Consider the following 20,473-nt stretch of genomic DNA (forward strand, 5'->3'; position numbering starts at 1 on the left):
ATTTATAATCCCAGGTCAAGTGATTCTCATGCCTCAGCCTCCCAAGTAGCTGTAACTACAGTGTATGCCACTATGCTCTGCTAATTTGTAGAGATGGGGTTTTGCCATGTTGGCCAGGCTAGTCTCAAACTCCTGGCCTCAAGAGATCTGCCTGCCTCGGCCTCCCAAAGTGCTGGGATTACAGGCGTCAGCCACTGCACCTAGCCTCTTTGTAACTTCTTACAACTGCATGTGAATCTACAATTAGCTCAAAAGGATTACAATATTTTGTGAATTAAATTGTTTTGAATCATAGTCAATTTTATTCCAATTCTTCAAAATTTATACTCAATGTGTTGTTTCCAAAATGTAAGTCACCCTTTATATAACAGTTTTATCATTTCATCTTTCTTTTATAGTTTTTAAAAAATCTTTTCCTCATGTTTCTTCAGTAGAAGCCAGAATCTTGAGTTGCCCAGTTAGGAGCCTCTGACCTACTATTCTCATTAAGTTTCTTCTCAATATTCATGGCCAACATCTAGCTTCTAAAAGAAAGGTTTTTGGTCTTTTCATTCACTTGCTGATAGGGTGAGACTGCATTGTTACCATAACCACAGGACCTAATTTAGAATCAATCTTGGCATCTAGTCTTGCATTTCTAATCAAATTTACAATCTACCTTTCAGTTTCTTCTGGAGTCATGTTCAATTTGTCTGCCAACATGTTAATGCCGATACACTGGTGGATGTGACAGAAAGTGTCAAATATGAAGAGATGGGCAATGTCAATGAAATTCTTAAGACAAACCACCAAGAAGAAGTCATTCACAAGGCACTGATTCACATTCTCTCAGCTTCTTCCCCATCAAAGTTAACATATAAGCATTCAACAGATTCTGTAATTGGGTCTTTATATGTGTAAGACTCCTGTTGAGTAACTTTAACTAGATCTTTTAGCACCTGCCAATGTTTTTGAACACTCTTGTTTGTTATGACTGCTGTAGTCAAATAGTGAAGAATGTGTGGACACATTATCTGAATTGCATTAAGATACTGTGACTGGTAAAGGAAGAGATCAATAATATCACACCTTTGGGGTGATTGAAGAAAAAACAGAGACCAGTGAATGAGCCATGCTCTCTGCTGAAGAGACTGGAGTGGAGAACTCACAGAATTATTATCTGTGGTCTCTTTTAACCATGTAAGGTCTTCCATGTCTGCATCGCAATTCTGCTGTAAGATTTCAGAGGCCAGCTTTCCCCAGCGTGAACTTGCAGCATTTCTATCTGTTGCTGGAACCAACACTCTGAAAAAATAAAGATATTCTGCTGCTCCTGAGTAATTCCCACATTCATATTGGAATTTTGCATATCTGTAGAGTGTATGTAAATATTCCTGCCTAAAACCATGCTTGTCCGCCAGGCAGTCAAAGAGCATCCTACCATCCCTGGTTGACTGCATTTGCCTTGTCGTTTCTGGATCTTCAAACATTTTCACAATTAGTTTTGTTTCTGCCTGAAGCTGTTTCAGTTGTGCAACAACTGTGGTTCTTTTCTCTCTCAAAGCATGAGGAATATCATCAGAATAAAGGTTTTTGTATACATCCATAGCAAAACCTACCATGTTGGTATCACTAAGAAGGTCCAATTTACCTTGTAATAATTCCTTTTCATTATATATCTTTTTTACAGAGAGAAACTCAAGGAGCGGAAAGACTAGATGCTGATACAAAAGGTGCGTGATTCAAGTAGTTAAGTCGTACCCCGCCATCTTACCAAAAAAAGGGAGTCTGTACTCGAGAATTAAATTTTTAAAAATAGATTCAGGAGGTGCATGTGCAGGCTTGTAACATGAATGTATTGTTTAATAGTGAGGTTTGGGCTTCCAGGGTGCCCATCACACAAATGTTAAACATTGTACCCAATAGGTACTTTTTCAACCCTCACCCCGCTCCCATCCTTTCCCCAAAGATTAATTAAAAATAAAACAAACTCAGAATTTTAAACATTTCAAAATCTACCTTAATGTAGGTCCTAATCTTGGGACTCTTCTTTAGCAACCATACAACACTGCATTCTGTTGATAACAAACTGGGTACACCAGGCATGGTGGCACATGCCTGTAATCCCAGCACTCTGGGAGGCCAAGGCAGGAGGATTGCCTGAAGTTAGGCAGTCAAGAACAGCCTGGGCAACAAAGTGAAACCTCTATCTCTATGAAGAATTAAAAAAAAAAAAAAAAAGGTGGATAATTTAGACTTAAAGAGATATTTTGGTGTAAAAGGATTAACATTACATGTTCCAACTTAAAAGATCATAATTTCCTGCTTAATGGCATTCATGTTAAAGTCTACTAGATATTATTTAAACATTGCCACTTCAGCTGTTCCTTTTTTTCTTGGAAACTGTTGTTTATTTCCATCAGCCTTATTTCCATCTTGTTTAAGAGCTTGTGGAAGAACAGCTTAAGGCCACTCAGTGGTTATTCTTACCCATTCAGTGGTCTGAGCAGTGGGAGTTGCGGACCAGTCATTAATGGTAGGCTGAGTGCTCCAATCTTCAGTAGGGAACTGCTGAATAGGCACAGAGGGCACCTGCATGCCTTTAAACCATTCTGCAACCTCAGACTGAGTAGCAGTAAACTTCCACTGGAGCAGTCCATTCACTTTGAAATTCCTCCTTTTTCAGCTGCAGCCTACTCTTCCTTTTCAATCTCTTCAGGATCTCTATAGAAGTAGAGATCAGGCATGATCATGGGAGATGGTGCAACACATGCACAGAGCTTCCTGGGCCAGCATCCACTACATTAGACTCAGTGATTGAGCTTCCTTGTTGTTGCATGGGATGACAATGTCCACATGGCTCAGAGGAGAATCTGTTATATAGAGCAGTAGTAGGTAGGTTACCATAAGAAGCCTCTGAGAGAGGCTAATAGTTAGCCCTAGAATCAGTAACCACCCAGAAGATGTGGGTAGCAGAAGATGATTGGGTCTGGTTAGCAAAGGTTCCAGAATTGAAGTGAGCAGCAATACATGTGGCTCCAATGGCAGCAGCAAACTTCAGCACAGCCCACTAGCCAGTATTCCTGCAGGATATGACACATCAGCAGGGTTTTCAATGGCAACAACAGCATGAGCTGCCAGCAGAAGCTTCTCCCAGGTCCTCTTCAGATTTATGATATTTGTGGACTTTGGATCCTGTTAGAATAAAAAAAAAGATTTATGATATAGATGCCCTTTCATTTTTAGATGTACTACCATTTGGAAATCAAGGTTAGTGTCACCTAAGTGAGTTCCTGCTGCAAGAAATTTGAGGACATCAAGGGCTCTGGACATTGTGAAAGTTTCTCTTTAAGTTACAACAGGAATCCAGAACAGCATTGTATGGACCCCTCTCTAGGTAGCACAGAAGGCTAGATTTTTTCTTTTTCTTTTCTTTTTATTTTTTGGATGAAGTCTCGCTCTGTCGCCAGGTTGGAGTGCAGTGGCATGATCTGGGCTCACTGCAATCTCTGCCTCCCAGGTTCAAGTGATTTCCCTGCCTCAGCCTCCCAAGTAGCTGGGACTATGGGCATGCACCACCACGCCTGGCTAATTTTTTGTATTTTAGTAGAGACGGGGTTTCACCATGTTGGCCAGGATGATCTCCATCTCTTGACCTCGTGATCCGTCCCACTTGGCGTCCCAAAGTGCTGGAATTACAGCTGTGAGTCACAGTGCCTGGGCGTTTTTTTTCTTTTTTTTGTTTTTTATGAGACAGGGTCTTGCTCTGTCACCCAGGCTGGAGTGCAGTGCCATGATCATGGCTCAGTGCAACCTCTGCCTCCTTTTTCAAGTGATTCTCATGTCTCAGCCTCTGAAGTAGCTGGGATTACAGGCATGAGCCACCATGGCCTGGCTAATTTTTTCATTTTCAATAGAGATAAGGTTTTGCCATGTTGGACAGGCTGGTCTTGAACTCCTGCCCTCCGATGATCCTCTGCCTTGGCCTCCCAAAGTGCTGGGATTACAGGAGCCACTGTACCTGGCCCAGATTTTATTCTTTTTTTGTTTTTTTGAGATGGAGTCTCACTCTGTCGCCGAGGCAGGAGTTCAGTGGTACAATCTTCACTTATCGCAACCACCGCCTCCTGGGTTCAAGTGATTCTCCCACCTCAGCCTCCTGAGTAGCTGGGACTACAGGCACATGTCACCATGCCTGGCTAAGTTTTGTAGTTTTAGCAAAGGTGGGGTTTTGCCATGTTGGCAAGGCTAGTCTAGAACTCCTGGTCTCAAGTGATATGCCCGCCTCGCCTCCCAAAGCACTGATATTACAGGTATGAGCCACTGTGCCTGACTTAGATTTTATTCTTATGCCTAATCCATTTGTCTGTCTTTGGCTGAAAAAGGATTATGTCCTTTTGTACTGAGTATGTCTCTGATATGCAACAAATGATTGGATATTTTAATCTATTCAGGTTTAATTGGGGCTGAAAACTTTAAGACCATCTACTAGGCTGTGTTATTAGGCTAGGCTTTTCTATTATCTAAACACTCCCTACCCCTACCACCTGTCAGTAATTACCTTTTTTTTTTTTTGAGATGGGGGTCTTAATATACTATGTTGTTGGTGTGCAGTGGCTAATTCACATATGCCATCATACCCTTCTACAGCCTTAAACTCCTGGCTTCAAGTGATCCTCTGCCTCTGCCTCCTGAGTGGCTAGGAAAACAGGTGTGTGCCACTGCACCCAGCTCAAAGAAAACTTTTTTTTTTTTAGACAAAATCTCACTCTGTTGCCCAGGCTGGAGTGCAGTGGCATGATCTCAGCTCACTGCAACGTCTGCCTCCCAGGTTCAAGTGATTCTCCTGCCTCAGCCTCCTGAGAAGCTGGGTCTACGGGCATGCATCACTGTGCTCAGCTAATGTTTGTATTTTTAGTAGAGATGGGGCTTAACCATGTTGCCCAGGCTGGTCTTGAACTCCTGACCTCAAGTGATTCACCCACCTTTGCCTCCCAAAGTGCTGGGATTACAGGCATGAACCACCATGTCTGGCCCAAGAAAACTGTTTCTGATCCTCTTTTCTGATAGGGATGGAAGAGAATACTTACTTTTCCAGATCAGTGAATGCATATCTCATATCTAAGGTTGTGTTAATCAGTTTCTAATAAAAAAAAACCCCACCTGGCACAGCAACTGCAATTAGTGCCACCACTTGGTTGAGTCTGCAGCAGTTCACTGCCATCTTCTCGGATCCATCTGATTTTTGCAGGCACCAGAATGGTGAATTAAATGGAGATATGATGAAGACTAACCCTATCCTTTAGGTCTTTAAGGGTGCCACTAGTTTCTGCCATTCCCCCGGGGAGGTAATATTGGATTTGATTTGGTCTTGATCAGGAAGATGGTGGTGGCAGTTTCAGAGGGCTTCATCAGCCCTTCTCCACTCTATTTTCACCCCAGAGGAGTAGAATCAATATTAGGGTTGTGCCAGCTGCCAAGAATCTCCATTCCAACTATACATTTGGAAGCCGAGAAAATGATCACTAGGTGGGTTATGGACCCAGTGGGCCCACTGTAAGCTAGATCTTAGGACTCCATTTATTACTTGACCCCATATGTCCTCCCTGTAGGAGGAGTGGGAGATGATGCTGAGTCTACATGTATCATTGTCAACTGGGACCTTGTGTCCAAGAGTCTATAATGTTTGGGTATTTCTATTTTCCTAGTGTATATTACCTTAAGTAAATGACTGTAGTTTCCTTTGTGGAAAGGAATAGGGAACCATTACTATGTACTGCCATAGCATTGCCAGGTCCTTCCTCCTGGGGATCTGACCTCTCCTTTAGTCATTGAGTTTCAGATATGGAAACTGGCGTATGTCTGGAAACTGAGCAAGGGAGCATGAGACTACTGCTTCCAGCCTAATCATCTAGCCTTGATTTCTTTGATGTACAGATTGAATAGCACCCTTGTTGGCTGCCCAGATATTTTTCCTTAGTCATTTCATAACCCTCTAGTAGTCAGGTCCCTCTGTGAAACTGACTTGCCACTTGTTATGATGATTGTGTCTTTCTGGCATCTGAGGGTTAAGTGGCCTTGACTGGCCTTTGGGGGATAGTGGCTATCATCGCAATTGCTATTAGAGACCAGTTTTATCATAGCATCTCCTACTGTAAGTCCTGGCTCTCAGAGAAGAGCCCCTACTGAACTTAGCGGTGTTGGTGACATTCTCACTAGAGTATTTCTTATTGCTTTGATAAGTAATATATTTTCTGGGTCCTCTTGTGGATTTTCCAACTATTTGCAGTATATAGTCTATACCATACTCACGTCTCCGAGCCTTTTCATTCATCTACCTTTTGCTACAATTTTGGCATTTCTACCTCACTTAGTGTGGGCCATTGGTTTTTCTATGCTTCTGGGAGCCATCCTGGTAGTAGGATTGCATCATCTTTCAGGATCCTGGTCAGGGCATTAAATCCTGAGACCAATATCTGGTCTTTTTTTTTTTTTTTTTTTTTTGAGACAGACTCTCACTCTGTTGCCCAGGCTGGAGTGCAGTGGCGTGAACTCGGCTTGCTGCAACCTCTGCCTCCCAAGTTCAAGTGATTCTCCTGCCTTGGCCTCCCGAGTAACTGAGATTACAGGTGCAAGCTACCATGCCCAGCTAATTTTCACTATTTTTAGTAGAGATGGGGTTTCACCATGTTCATCAGGCTAGTCTCAAACTCCTGATCTCAAATGATCCTCCTGCCTCGGCCTCCCAAAGTGCTGGGATTATAGACGTGAGCCACCATGCCCTGCCCCATCTGGTTTTTTAAAAGTGTATATTGCTCTCTGTCATAACACATTCTGTATGCTCATCTTTGTAATTATTTTTAGAGAACAGAAGAGGTGTGGGTCTCAGTGCTTAGCTGATCAATGAAAAGTTGATTTGTTAGTGACACCATCCGTTATCTCAGGTATAAATGAGAGAATCAGTTCTCTTTATCATCAGGTCCTTCTTTTTCTTCATAGTTCTGAATTTTCATATAGTTCAAGAAAAGAAGTCCTCAAGAGCAGAGAATCTGAGAAATGAATGTGATTAGTATCTAACTACCACCAATATCATCTTACATAAACTATATAGAGACTTTTTTGGAGTTCTGAGTTTTTCCTTTACTGACTTAAAAAAAAAACCCACACAAACGAGTGAATTCATTTAGGACCAAGCAAGGAAAAGTAGCTGTTATTCCCTGACACACTGCTATGGTTTGGCAGCAGGATAAGGCTGGGAATGGGTGTAGATTTCTCACTGGCTACACAGATGGGTTCTAAGTCTTGCCTTGTTGAGTGGATAGTTTGCTGAATCATGTGGATAGATAAGCTTAATAGTTTTCCCCTTTGCCCTTTGCCTTTCTAAATGTGATTATAGGAAATGTGCTTTGGAAACTAGCATAAAGGAGAAAAAAGGCCTTTCCAGTTTGTCTTTTAAAGAACAAGCTGGGGATGGAGTTAAGCTAAGATTGAGCTCCATCTGGTGGCTAACTTTGATCAGTTCTTGGAACTAGGAACTGACCAAAATCTGGAAAGCCATGATTCTTCTAAAAATAGAAAATGGGCCGGGCGCAGTGACCACACCTGTAATCCCAGCACTTTGGGAGGCTGAGGCAGGCAGATCACTTGACGTCAGGAGTTTGAGACCAGCCTGGCCAACATGGCGAAACCCTGTCTCTACTAAAACATACAAAAATTAGCGGGGCATGGTGGCAGGTGCCTGTAATCTCAGCTACTCGGGAGGCTGAGGCAGGAAAATTGCTTGAACCCGGGAGGCAGAGGTTGCAGTGAGCTGAGATCGTGCCACTGCACTCCAGCCTGGGCTACTGAGCTAGATTACATCTCAAAAAAAAAAAAAAAAAAAAAAAAAAAAAAAAAGAAGAAGAATCATGATAAGCATGAATAAGGCATAGAGGCCAAATCAGCAGAGTCAGTGTGCAGTCTCTGGTAGGACTGGTGGGATTTTTGCCAAGACTTTAACAAACTCTACGGAAATTTAAACAGTGGGATATTTATAATGCAAAGTAACAGACATGCCGAGGGCGATGGCTCACACTTGTAATCCCAATACTTTGGGAGGCCGAGGCGGGCGGATCACTTAAGGTCAACAGTTTGAGACTAGCCTGGCCAACATGATGAAACCCCATCTCTACTAAAAATACAAAAATTAGCCCAGTGTGGTGGCATGAGCCTGTAATCCCAGCTACTCAGGGGGCTGAGGCAGGAAAATCGCTTGAACCCAGGAGGCAGAGGTTGCAGTGAGCCGAGATTGCGCCACTGCATTTCAGCCTGGGTGACAAGAGCGAAACTCCATCTAAAAAAAAAAAAAAAAGCAAAGTAACAGACACAAAACTTCACAGGCAATCCTTGAATCTTTTCAAGATTCAAAGAAGGTCAGGAAGGGTGGATAAGCCTGATATCCCACCGCGCCCGGTCTCATCATCTTTGTTTTAACCTATAAACCAAGTTCCTCCCAAAGTTAGTTCAGCCTAAACCCAGGACTGAACAAGGACAGTTTGGAGGGTGAAGGGGTGGCCTGCCCCTCCACACCTGTGGGCGTTTCTCCTCAGATGGAACAAGAGATTTGAGAAAAGAAAGAGGCCGGGCGCGGTGGCTCAAGCCTGTAATCTCAGCACTTTGGGAGGCCGAGACGGGCGGATCACGAGGTCAGAAGATCGAGACCATCCTGGCTAACACGGTGAAACCCCGTCTCTACTAAAATACAAAAAACTAGCCGGGCGAGGTGGCGGCGCCTGTAGTCCCAGCTACTCGGGAGGCTGAGGCAGGAGAATGGCGTGAACCCGGGAGGCGGAGCTTGCAGTGAGCTGAGATCTGGCCACTGCGCTCCAGTCTGGGTGACAGAGCGAGACTCCGTCTCAAAAAAAAAAAAAAAAAAAAAAAAAAAAAAAAGAAGAAAAAAAAAAAAAAGAGAGAAAAGAAAGAGACACAGAGACAAAGTATAAAGAAAAGTGGGCCCAGGGGACCGATGCTCAGCATACGGAGGACCCGTACCGGCACTGGTCTCTGAGTTCCCTCAGTATTTATTGATCATTATCTTTACTATCTCCGAGAGGGGGATGTGGCAGGACAATAGGGTAATAGTGGGGAGAGGGTCAGCAGGAAAATGTGAACAAAGATCTCTGTGTCATAAATAAGTTTAAGGAAAGGTGCTGTGCCTTGATGTGCATGTATACAAACATCTCCACAAACATTTCCGTGCATTACAGAGCAGCATTGCCGCTAGCATGTCTCACCTCCAGCCCTAAGGTGGTTTTTTCCTATCCCAGTAAATAGAACATACAATCGGGTTTTACACCGAGACATTCCATTGCCTAGGGACGAGCAGGAGACAGATGCCTTCCTCTATCTCAACTGCAAAAAGGCCTTCCTCTTTTACTAATCCTCCTCAGCACAGACGCTTTATGGGTGTTGGGCTGGGCGGCGCTGGGGGACGGTCAGGTCAGGTCTTTCCCTTTCCACGAGGCCATATTTCAGACTATCACATGGAGAGAAACTTTGGACAATACCTGGCTTTCCTAGGCAGAGGTCCCTGGGGCCTTCCGCAGTGTTTGTCTCTGGGTACTTGAGATTAGAGAATGGTGAGGACTTTTAACAAGCATACTGCCTTCAGGCACTTGTTTAACAAAGCACATCCTGCCTAGCCCTAAATCCATTAAACCTTGAGTAAACACAGCACATGTCTCTGCAAGCACAGGGCTGGGGGCAGGGTTACAGATTAAGAGCATCTCTTCAAACAGAAGAATTTTTCTTAGTACAGAACAAAATGGAGTCTCTTATGTCTACTTCTTTCTACATAGACACAGTAACAGTCTGATGACTCTTTCTTTTCCCCACAGAAGTTAGAAGCAAGATGGAGTTGGTTAGATCTTTAACTGAGTCTTTCACCGTCTCAGTTATAATTTTGCAATGGCAGGTATAATGTGATAAAAATGGCACTTACCTCTATGGTCTTCCTTCTCAAAACCCCCAATCCCAGTCTAATCATGAGACTTCAAACTCGACTAGAGTGGAATTTTTTTTTTCTTTTTCTTTTTTTTTTAAGGCAGAGTCTCACTCTGTCACTCAGGCTGGAGTGCAGTGGTGTAATCTTGGCTCACTACAACCTCCACCTTCCACGTACAAGCAATTCTCATGCCTCAGCCTCCTGAGTAGCTGGGACTACAGGCACGTGCCACCATGCCCGGCTAATTTTTGTATTTTTACTGGAGATGGGGTTTCACCACGTTGGCCAGGCTGGGCTCGAACCCCCAACCTCAAGTGATCCACCCACCTTGGCCTCCCAAAGTGCAGGGATTACAGGCGTGAGCCACCGCACCCAGCCTAGAGTGGCATCTTAAAATATACTTGACCAGTATGCCTCAAAACTGTCAAGGTCATCAAAAACAAAAAAAGTCTGAGACTCTGTCACAGCTAAGAGGAGCCTAAGGAGATACGATGACTAAATGTAATGTGGTATACTGTTTGGGCTCCTGGGGCAGAAAAAGGACCTTAGGTAAAAACTAAGGAAATCAGAATAAAGTATGGGCTTTAATAAGATGTTAATAACAGGAAAAACTGGGTGTGGGGTAAATGGGCACTCTGTACTATCCTCACAATTCTTCTGTAAATCTAAAACGATTTTTTTTTTTTTGAGACGAAGTTTCACTCTTATTGTCCAGGGTGGAGTGCAATGGCGCGATCTTGGCTCACTGGAATCTCTGCCTCCTGGGTTCAAGCGATTCTTCTGCCTCAGCCTCCCAAGTAGCTGGGATTACAGGCGCCTGCCACTACGCCTGGCTGATTTTTTACAAGTAGAGACGGGGTTTCACCATGTTGGCCAGGTTGGTCTTGAACTCCTGACCTTCAGGAAACACTGGGATTACAGGTGTGACCCACCACACCCAGGCGTTTTTTATTTATTATTTTTTTTGAGAGTCTCATTCTGTCGCCCAGGCTGGAGTGCAGTGGCATGAGCTCGGCTCACTGCAACCTCTGCCTCCCGGGTTCAAGTGATTCTCCTGCCTTACCCTCCTGAGTAGCTGGGATTACAGGCGTGTGCCACCATGCCTGGCTAATTTTTCTATTTTTAGTAGAGACAAGGTTTCTCCACATTAGGCTGGTCTTGAACTCCTGACCTCAGGTGATCCGCTTGCCTTGGCCTCCCAGAGTGCTGGGATTACAGACAGGCACCACACCCATGAGTCACCATGCCCAACCAAAACTTTTAAAGGATGTGCTTTATGGCCGGGCGCGGTGGCTCAAGCCTGTAATCCCAGCACTTTGGGAGGCCGAGACGGGCGGATCACGAGGTCAGGAGATCGAGACCATCCTGGCTAACACGGTGAAACCCCGTCTCTACTAAAAAATACAAAAAACTAGCCGGGCGACGGGGCAGGCGCCTGTAGTCCCAGCTACTTGGGAGGCTGAGGCAGGAGAATGGCGTAAACCCAGGAGGCGGGGCTTGCAGTGAGCTGACATCCGGCCACTGCACTCCAGCCTGGGCGGCAGAGCGAGACTCCGTCTCAAAAAAAAAAAAAAAAAAAAAGGATGTGCTTTAGGAAGAAGATATATGATCACAGAAGGGAGTTCTCGGGAAAATGCAGACTGACAAGATTTAAAAAGCTATTAAAAAAGAAATTAGGTTGGGCATGGTGGCTCACACCTGTAATCCCAGCACTTTGGGAGGCCAAAGTGGGCAGATCACCTGAGGTCTGGAGTTTGAGACCAGCCTGACCAATATGGAGAAACCCCGTCTCTACTAAAAATACAAAATTGGCTGTGTGTGGTGGCGCATGCCTGTAATCCCAGCTACTCAGGAGGCTGAGGCAGGAGAATCGCTTGAACCTGGGAGGTGGAGGTTGTGGTGAGCCTAGATCATGCCATTGCACTCCTGCCTGGGCAACAAGAGTGAAAAGAAAAAGTCTCAAAAAAGAAATTAAAGATAATTGTAATTCACAAACAAATCACATAAAAGATTATGTTTGGCTGGACATGTTGGGCCATGCCAGTAATCTCAGCACTTTGGGAGGCTAAGGTGGGCTGATCGCTTGAGCCCAGGAGTTCCAGACCAGCCTGGGCAACATGGCAAAACCCTATCTCTACAAAAAATAAAATACAAACATTAGCCGAGCATGGTGGTGCATGCCTGTGGTTCCAGCTACTTGGGAGGCTGAGATGGGAGGATCACCTGATCCTGGGTAGGTAGAGGCTGTAGTAAGTTGTGATTGTGCCACTGCACTCCAGCCTGGGTGACAGTGAGACTGTCTCCTCAAAAATAAATAAAGTAAAAAAGGATATGTTTAACCTTTATTAATTTTAATTTGAAGGAGGGTAAGTATCTGGGTATTATTTCTTCTATTAAGTGTAGGACTGGCTATCACATTTCTCTAACTATAAAATAGAGAAGGGTGGATGTAGTAAACTGTGAATAGGCCAAAGGAACGCAGAAAAAGTAGGAACTACACCAAGAACAGGAATGATGAGGAACAATGATGATCACATAGAAAATAACAAAATAGAAAGAGGGCCCAACAGTACCTCACAATAATGATCAATAATACCTCATCGTGGCCGGGCAAGGTGGCTCACTTTGGAGACCAAGGTGAGGGGATTGCATAAGCTCAGGAGTTGGAGATCAGCCTGGGCAACACGGCAAAACTCTGTCTCTATGAAAAATACAAACATTAGCCGGGTGTGGTGGTGTGTGCCTATAGCAATAGTTACTCGGGGGACTGAGGCAGGAGGATTGCTCGAGCCCAAGAGGTCAAGGCTGCAGTGAGCCATGTTTGCCACTACACTCCAGCCTGGGTGACAGCGACACCACATCTCTTAAAAAAAAAAAACAATCTGTGGTCCCATGTTATCATTGAGGCAAATGGAGAAAAGAATTTCAATCAATTTTCCCAATTATTAATATGCAATTTTAGCAGAGACTTTTCTTGATACTGTAGAGCATATACAGAGATTTATATACAGTCATATGGCCATATAGTTGACTTGGTTTTTTATTTTCACTTTTATTTTTTGAGACACAGTCTCACTCTCTCACCTAGGCTGGAGTGCAATCTCAGCTCACTGCAGCCTCCACCTCCCAGGTTCAAGCAATTCTCCTGCCTCAGCCTCCAGAGTAGCTGGATTACAGGCGTGCACCACTCTGCCTGGCAAAAAAAAATTTTTTGTATTTTTAGTGGAGACGGGGTTTCGCCATTTTGGCCAGGCTGGTCTCGAACTCCTGACTGCAAGTGATCTGCAAGCCTTGGCCTCCCAAAGTGCTGGGATTATAGGCATGAGCCACCGTGCCAGACTGACCTGGTTTTTATTCATTAATACCACATTGCATTAATGAAGGCTAACTGGTTGATAAATATGCAATCACTGTAACAGTCAATCATCTAGTGTTTAACTGTGTACCTAGGGTCTCAGTAGTAGAATAGAGATTTATCATCCATGCCAAAAAGGAGTTTGTAGCCAAGTGTGAGGGCATGTATTCACATGAAAAGTGACAAAGAGGCAGGAAAAACGTTATTTGATGTTCTCACACCGTCCTCATCTGTAAAACTGGTGTACAGTAGTGCCCCCTTATCCTTGGGAGATACGGTCCAACCTCCAGTGGATGCCTGAAACCACGAATATAACTGAACTCCATATGTACTGTGATTTTTCCTATGCATACATACCTATGATAAAGTTTAATTTATGTTAGGCACAGTAGAAATTAACAACAATAAAACAAAAAACTTACATTATACTGTAATAAAACAAAAATCATAATGCAAAATTCATAATGAAAAGTTGAATGGATTTAGTCACATAAAACATCAACATTTGTGATACTGAAAAAGTACTATAAATAAAAGTAAAACCAAATGAAAACTGAAATTAAAAATAAAGAGCTAGGGCCAGCCTATGGTGGTTCATGCTTGTAATCCCAGCATTTTGGGAGGCCAAGGCAGGAGAATTGTTTGAGGCCAGGAGTTCAAGACCAGCCTGGGCAACATAACGAGACCCTGTCTCTAAAAATAAAAAAATAAAAAGCTGTTGTAGACTAGTAAGAAAAAGAAACACATCAATAGAAATATAGGCAAAGGACATGAGAAGGCATTCTGGCCAGGCGCAGTGGCTCACGCCTGTAATCCCAGCACTTTGAGAGGCCGAGGCAGGCGGATCACTTGAAGTCAGGAGTTTGAGACCAGCCTGGCCAATGTGGCGGTGAAGCCCCGTTTCTACTAAAAATACAAAAAAAAAAAAAAAAAGAAAGCTGGGCGTGGTGGCTTGTGCCTGTAATCCTAGCTACTCGGGAGGCTGAGGCAGGAGAATTGCTTGAACCCGGGAGGCGGAGGTTGCAGTGAGCCAAGATCGCACCACTTCACTCCAGCCTGGGTGACAGAGTAAGACCCCATCTCAAAAAAACAAACAAAACAAAAAACCCAAGAGAGAAAGCATCTACAAAAGAAACACAAATGTTTCACAAAGGTATAAAAAGATACTTAACTTCACAAACAATAAAAACCATAAAACCTGGCATATACCAAAACCTAATTCAGTGATTTTTTTATTTTACTATGTTTTTTGAGACATGGTCTCCATCATACAGACTATAGCACAATGGCTGGTGTGATCACGGCTCACTGCAGCCTGAACCTTCCAGGCCCAAGTGATCCTCCTGCCTCTGTCCCACCTACTGCTACCTTGTAGCTGGGACTACAGGTACATGCCAACATGCCTGGCTAATTTTTAAGTTTTTTTATAGAGACAAGGTCTCACTATATTGCCCAGGCTGGTTTTGAACTCCTGGGCTCAATGACTCTTCCTGCCTCCGTCTCCCGAAGTGCTGGGATTACAGATATAAGCCATTGCGCTTGGCCCAAGCGATATTTTAAAGTTTTATACTAACTGATCATGTGTTTTGCCATTTAAGCTACTGATAAAGAAACAAGACAGATTTGTTCTGTTTTTTTTTTTTTGGAGACAGAGTCTTGCTCTGTCGCCCAGGCTGGAGTGCAATGGCACAAAATTGGCTCACTGCAACCTTTGCCTCCTGGGTTCAGGCGAATCTCTTGCCTCAGCCTCCTGAGTAGCTGGGATTACAGGCGCATGCCAACATGCCTGGCTAATTTTTGTATTTTTAGTAGAGATGGGGTTTCACCATGTTGGGCAGGCTGGTCTGGAACTCCTGACCTCAGGTGTTCCACCCATCTCTGCCTCCCAGTCTTGAATTACAGGCGTGAGCCACCGCACCCGGCCAGACTTTTTCCTTTTTAACTAACAGTTAAGGAGAATGGAATCAGTTTGTCAATGTTTCAACACATAAAAATTTAATTTATAGAGCTTGTTTATTTTTTCAAAACTAGCATTAATGAAAGAATAAACAGGAATGTTCTTCCTTATTTACAAAACTTCCCTGGGACATTATCCTAGCTACACCCACTTAATACAAAAAAATTGAAAAGCTAAACCAACCTTTTGTAATTCTTCACCTTTTTTCTTCATGTAGGAGCAAGCAAAGAAAGCTTTCTTGGCAATCGATACCAATCCCTAGGTATATTTTACATTTACTTTTTATTATAACTCATTTGGAATCTTTAAACAAGTTTCTAAAAGTGACTTGTCTAAAAGTGAATACAGACTACAGAAAACACTTGCTGCCTTTTAGCAACAGGGGCAAAAAAGGACTCAGACAGGGCCCTGGAGGCCAAGGCTACTGGACAGCTTTATCTCACTGCACTGAGGTGTGGATCACAGTTTACAAAGTTGTTTTTTTTGAGACTGGGTCGCCTTCTGACCCCAGGTTGGAGCGATGTGGTGCAACCATGCTCAATGCAGCCTCAACCTCCCAAGCTCAAGCCATCTTCCCACCTCAGCTTTACAAGTAGCAGGGACTACAGGCACATGCCACCAAGCCTGGCTGTTTTTTTTTCTTTTTACTTGTCTTTTCTTTTTTTTTGAGACGAAGTTTCGCTCTTTCACCCAGACTGGAGTGAAGTGGCATGATCTCGGTTCACTGCAACTTTCGCCCCCCGGGTTCAAGCGATTATCTTGCCTCAGCCTCCCAAGTAGCTGGGATTACAGGCATGTGCCACCACATCCGGCTAATTTTGGCAGTTTTGTAGAGATGGAGTTTCACCATGTTGGACAGGCTGGTCCCGACCTCTTGACCTCAGGCGATCCACCTGCCTCAGCCTCCCAAAGTGCTAGGATTACAGGCCTGAGCCACCACACCTGGCCTCTTTTTTTTTTTTTTTTATATGGAATCTCACTCACTCTGCCACCCAGGCTGGAAAGCAGTGGCACAATCTCTGCTCACTGCAACTTCAACTTTCCAGGTTCAAGCAATTCTCTTGCCTCATCATCCCGAGTAGCTGGGATTACAGGCGTGCACCACCACGCCCAGCTAATTTTTGTATTTTTTTGTGGAGACGGGGTTTCACCATGTTGGCCAGGCTAGTCTTGAACTCCTGGACTCAAGTGATCTGCCCATCTCGGCCTCCCAAAGTGCTGGGATTACATGTGTGAGCCACTTTGCCTTGCCTAAGGCTAATTTTAAAAAAATTTTTGTTTTTTGAGATGGAGTTTCGCTCTTGTTGCCCAGGCTGGAATGCAATGGTGTGATCTTGGCTCACTGCAACCTCTGCCCCCTGGGTTCAAGTGATTCTCCTGCCTCAGCCTCACAAGTAGCTGGGATTACAGGCGCCCACCACCACACCTGGCTAATTTTTGTATTTTTAGTAGAGACGGGGTTTCTCCATGTTGGCCAGCTGGTCTCGAACTCCTGGGCTCAAGAGATCCTCCTGCCTCGGTGTCCTTATATGCTGGGATTACAGGTGTCAGCCATGATTCCTGGCCCATAGTTTTGTTAACAGTTTCCTGGGCAGTCTCCCGACCTATTTCCAGTGACACCAGGCTTCATTCAGTCTGTTCATCACTGTGACTGAGAGGAAAGCACTGGAATGAGTATTCATTCTGTTTTAAGCAAATTGATGGTTTCCAGGCTGAGCATCACTATTCCTAGAAGTAAAGCATGGAATTGAGTAGGCACACTGTACAGGAACACATACACGATACACAGAGAAAGTGACCCTACAGAAAACACTGCTGAGGCTACCCTACTGGTCACTCTAGAGCACACCACCTGCAACAGTCACCCAGAACATCCGAAATACAAAGAAAAATAATGATAACTAATATTTATTAAGCACTTCCCATGTGTTCTAAGTGCTTTACCCTATTCATTCATTCCTTTAATCCTTGGGGAAAAACCTGTAAGTAGGCTCCTGTCACTAGCCCCATTTTACAGGCGAGGAGACTGAAGAACAGGAAGGTGAAGTCATTTGCCAGTATGCTTGACTGCTGGAAGGGAGGGAGGCTGTGCAAGGCGAGCTGCATGTTTATAGTGCTCCTGGGTTCGTTCTAAGTCTGAGAATCACGGAGTACAGGACTTTCAGAGCTAGAGTTTTTATTTTTTACTTTTTTATGGGATGCACAAACTGCAGAGAAATGGAGTCTACGCACCGAGGCAGCAGTTTGTCACAGAAAGTGGAAGCCAGCTGAAATCCTTTTCAATCCCTTAAAAGAGAGGTTTGCAGGGGCAGACTGGAGGGAAGGGTCTGGGCTAGGAGATCTTCAAACCTCTTCTTCTTTGGATTTCCCAGTAGCCTCCCACAGTACCTCATTCCAGGACTTCCATGATTACTCTGAAAAGCAAGGAATCCTAGCTTCCCAGGATGTGAGAGGGAGTCCCAGTCCTGTGGGAGGGAAGTTGTGCAAGTGAAAGAGGATGGATCCCATAGCACAGATGGCCTAGGTTTCTACCACCCAGGGCCTGGGCACATGAAGTTCCTTACCCCCAGCCTGTTTCTTTCAGGATCTCCCTGCCAAGATGTCAATCAGCCTTTTTTTTTTTTTGAGATGGAGTCTCGCTCTGTCACCAGGCTGGAGTGCAGTGGCACCATCTCGACTCACTGCAACCTCCTCCTCCCGGTTCAAGCAATTCTTCTGCCTCAGCCTCCTGAGTAGCTGGGACTACAGGCACGTGCCACCACGCCCGGCTAATTTTTTGTATTTTTAGTAGAGACAGGGTTTCACCATAATGGCCAGGATGGTCTCGAACTCTTGACCTCGTGATCCGCCCGCCTTGGCCTCCCAAAGTGCTGGGAATACAGGCGTGAGCCACCGCGCCTGGACTGTGAATCAGCCTTTTGTCATGTTTCTGGCACCAGCACTTTCTGGAGATGAGGATCTCAACACTGCCCTCAGAATCTGGCTGTCCCATATGGAGCAGGACCTTGAACTCCTGCTGGAATACCAGGAGGAAGATTCTGCTTCAGCCTGTGTAGAAAGGAAAGTTGAGGTTTGACCAAATGGGGCAAGGCTGGGAGGGGATTGTGGGGAGAGGAAAGACGTCACTGGGATGCTGGCCTGCAGGACACTAGATTCTGCCTTAGGTTTCAGGTGGGTGGTTCAGGGTGAGCCAGGGGAGCCAAAAGTGTAGCACAGTGGTAAAGACTCCAGGACACTAACCAAGTATCTTTTCTAGGTGACCAGCCACCAAGTAAAGCACTGATGGTTTCAGAATGTGCCTAAACCTGCACCAGTGAGGCAAGTATGCAAAAGGAGTCCCTTTCCAGGAGGGACACACTTCCTATAGAGCCGTGTTACCCTGCACAGGGTTGCAACCTGGCTGGGTGCCATTGCTTGCAAACAGACTGGGATCTGTTTTTGTTTTTTTGTTGTTTTGTTTTTGAGACAGAGTTTCGCTCTTGTTGCCCAGGCTGGAGTGCAATGGCGCGATCTTGGCTCACCGCAACCTTCGCCTCCTGGGTTCAAGTAATTCTCCTGCCTCAGCCTCCCGAGTAGCTGGGATTATAGGTATGCGCCACCATGCCTGGCTTTTTGTATTTTTAGTAGGGACGAGGTTTCTCCATGTTGGTCAGGCTGGTCTCGAACTCCCAAACTCAGGTGATCTGCCCGTCTGGGTCTCCCGAAGTGCTGGGATTACAAGCGTGAGCCACGGCACCCGGCCTCAGAGTGGGATCTGAAATTAGAGAGAATCCCTTGTGGACTGGGGACAGGACAAGACTGCTCTAGATTGGCCCATGGTGCCAGATTAGTTCCTTTAGTAAGCCCCACTTCCTCCAGGGGCACCCGCTAATTGGCTCCCTCGGATCTCGGCTAACCAGTATAAGGCCTCAGCAGTGAATAGCTCCCATCTCCAGTCGGTCCAGGTGGTACTCACATGGTTAGGATGCAGGAACCTGGGTTGGAATACAGGCCTTCTTTGCTCCAGTTGTTTCCCAATAATAAATGTTATAAAATTATCAAAGGCACTGTATTAGTCTGTTCTCATGCTGCTACATGAGACTGGGTACTTTATTTTTTATTTTTTATTTTTTTTAGGGGAAAGCGCGAACGCAGTCCCCCACTACCACAAATTATGCAGTCGAGTTTCCCACATTTGGGGAAATTGCAGGGGTCAGCACATCCGGAGTGCAATGGATAAGCCTCGCCCTGGGAAAACCACCTTCGTGATCATGGTGTCTCCCCTGCCAGGTAAGTATGAGACTGGGTACTTTATAAAGAAAAGAGGTTTAATTGACTCACAGTTCCACATTGCTGGAGAGACCTCAGGAAACTTACAATCACGGCAGAAGGCACCTCTTCACAGAGTGGTAGGAGAATGAATGAGCGTCAGCAGGGGAAATGCCAGATGCTTATAAAACCATCAGATGTCGTGAGAGTCACTTATCACGAGAACAGCATGGGGGAAACCACCCCCATGATCCAATTACTTCTACCTGGTCTTGCCCTTTACACATGGGGATTATTACAATTCAAGGTGAGATTTGGGTGGGGACACAGAGCCAAACCATATAAGGCACATTGCTCACCAACATTAGGTAGAGTTCATAGATTTCTTTCTCCCAGCAATGGATAACCAGAATGAGGATGACTGCTGCAATGCTAACCAGCTAATAAATAGAAGTGGACTGGGATGAGAGTCCATGCAATCGCCTAATGAGCCCCACTACACATATTTGCAAAAATGTAGAATGATGCCATTCTTTTTTGTTTTGGCAAATAGTTATTTTTCATTAAAATGTAATGTTATGTTAATATTAGATAAAAACTGACAATAAAAATGTTATAACATGTAGTGGCTATTACTGTCATTTTATTGTTTTAGAGAAACGGTCTCACTCTGTCGCCCAGGCTGGTATGCAGTGGCTCCATCATATTTCACCGTAGCCTCAAACTCCTTAATTCAAGCAATATTCCCAAGTAGCTGGGACTACAGGCATGTGCCACCACACCTGGTTAACTTTATTGTTCATAGAGATGCAGTTTCATTAGGTTGCTCAGGCTTGTCTCCACTCTCAGCTTCAAGTGATCCTCCCACCTTGGCCTCCCAAAGTGTTATGATTATAGGCGTGAACCATTGTGCCTGACTTATTTTTTAATTTTTTTTTAGACAAAGTCTCGC

General features: G+C 44.6%; 1 pseudogene across 1 annotated transcript in view; it reads right to left on the bottom strand.

Moving 5' to 3' along the window:
- Positions 1-209: 209 nt before the first annotated feature.
- Positions 210-20,473, bottom strand: part of LOC108529205 (eukaryotic translation initiation factor 3 subunit E pseudogene) — a 28,904-nt pseudogene continuing 8,640 nt past the window's right edge. The window contains exon 3 of the transcript XR_001885434.1: positions 210-3,174. The product of XR_001885434.1 is annotated as a eukaryotic translation initiation factor 3 subunit E pseudogene (transcript). The remainder of the gene's footprint in view (positions 3,175-20,473) is intronic.

The sequence above is a fragment of the Rhinopithecus bieti genome, unplaced genomic scaffold, assembly GCF_001698545.2.
Source record: "Rhinopithecus bieti isolate Rb0 unplaced genomic scaffold, ASM169854v2 scaffold_4709, whole genome shotgun sequence".
Classification (NCBI taxonomy): domain Eukaryota; kingdom Metazoa; phylum Chordata; class Mammalia; order Primates; family Cercopithecidae; genus Rhinopithecus; species Rhinopithecus bieti.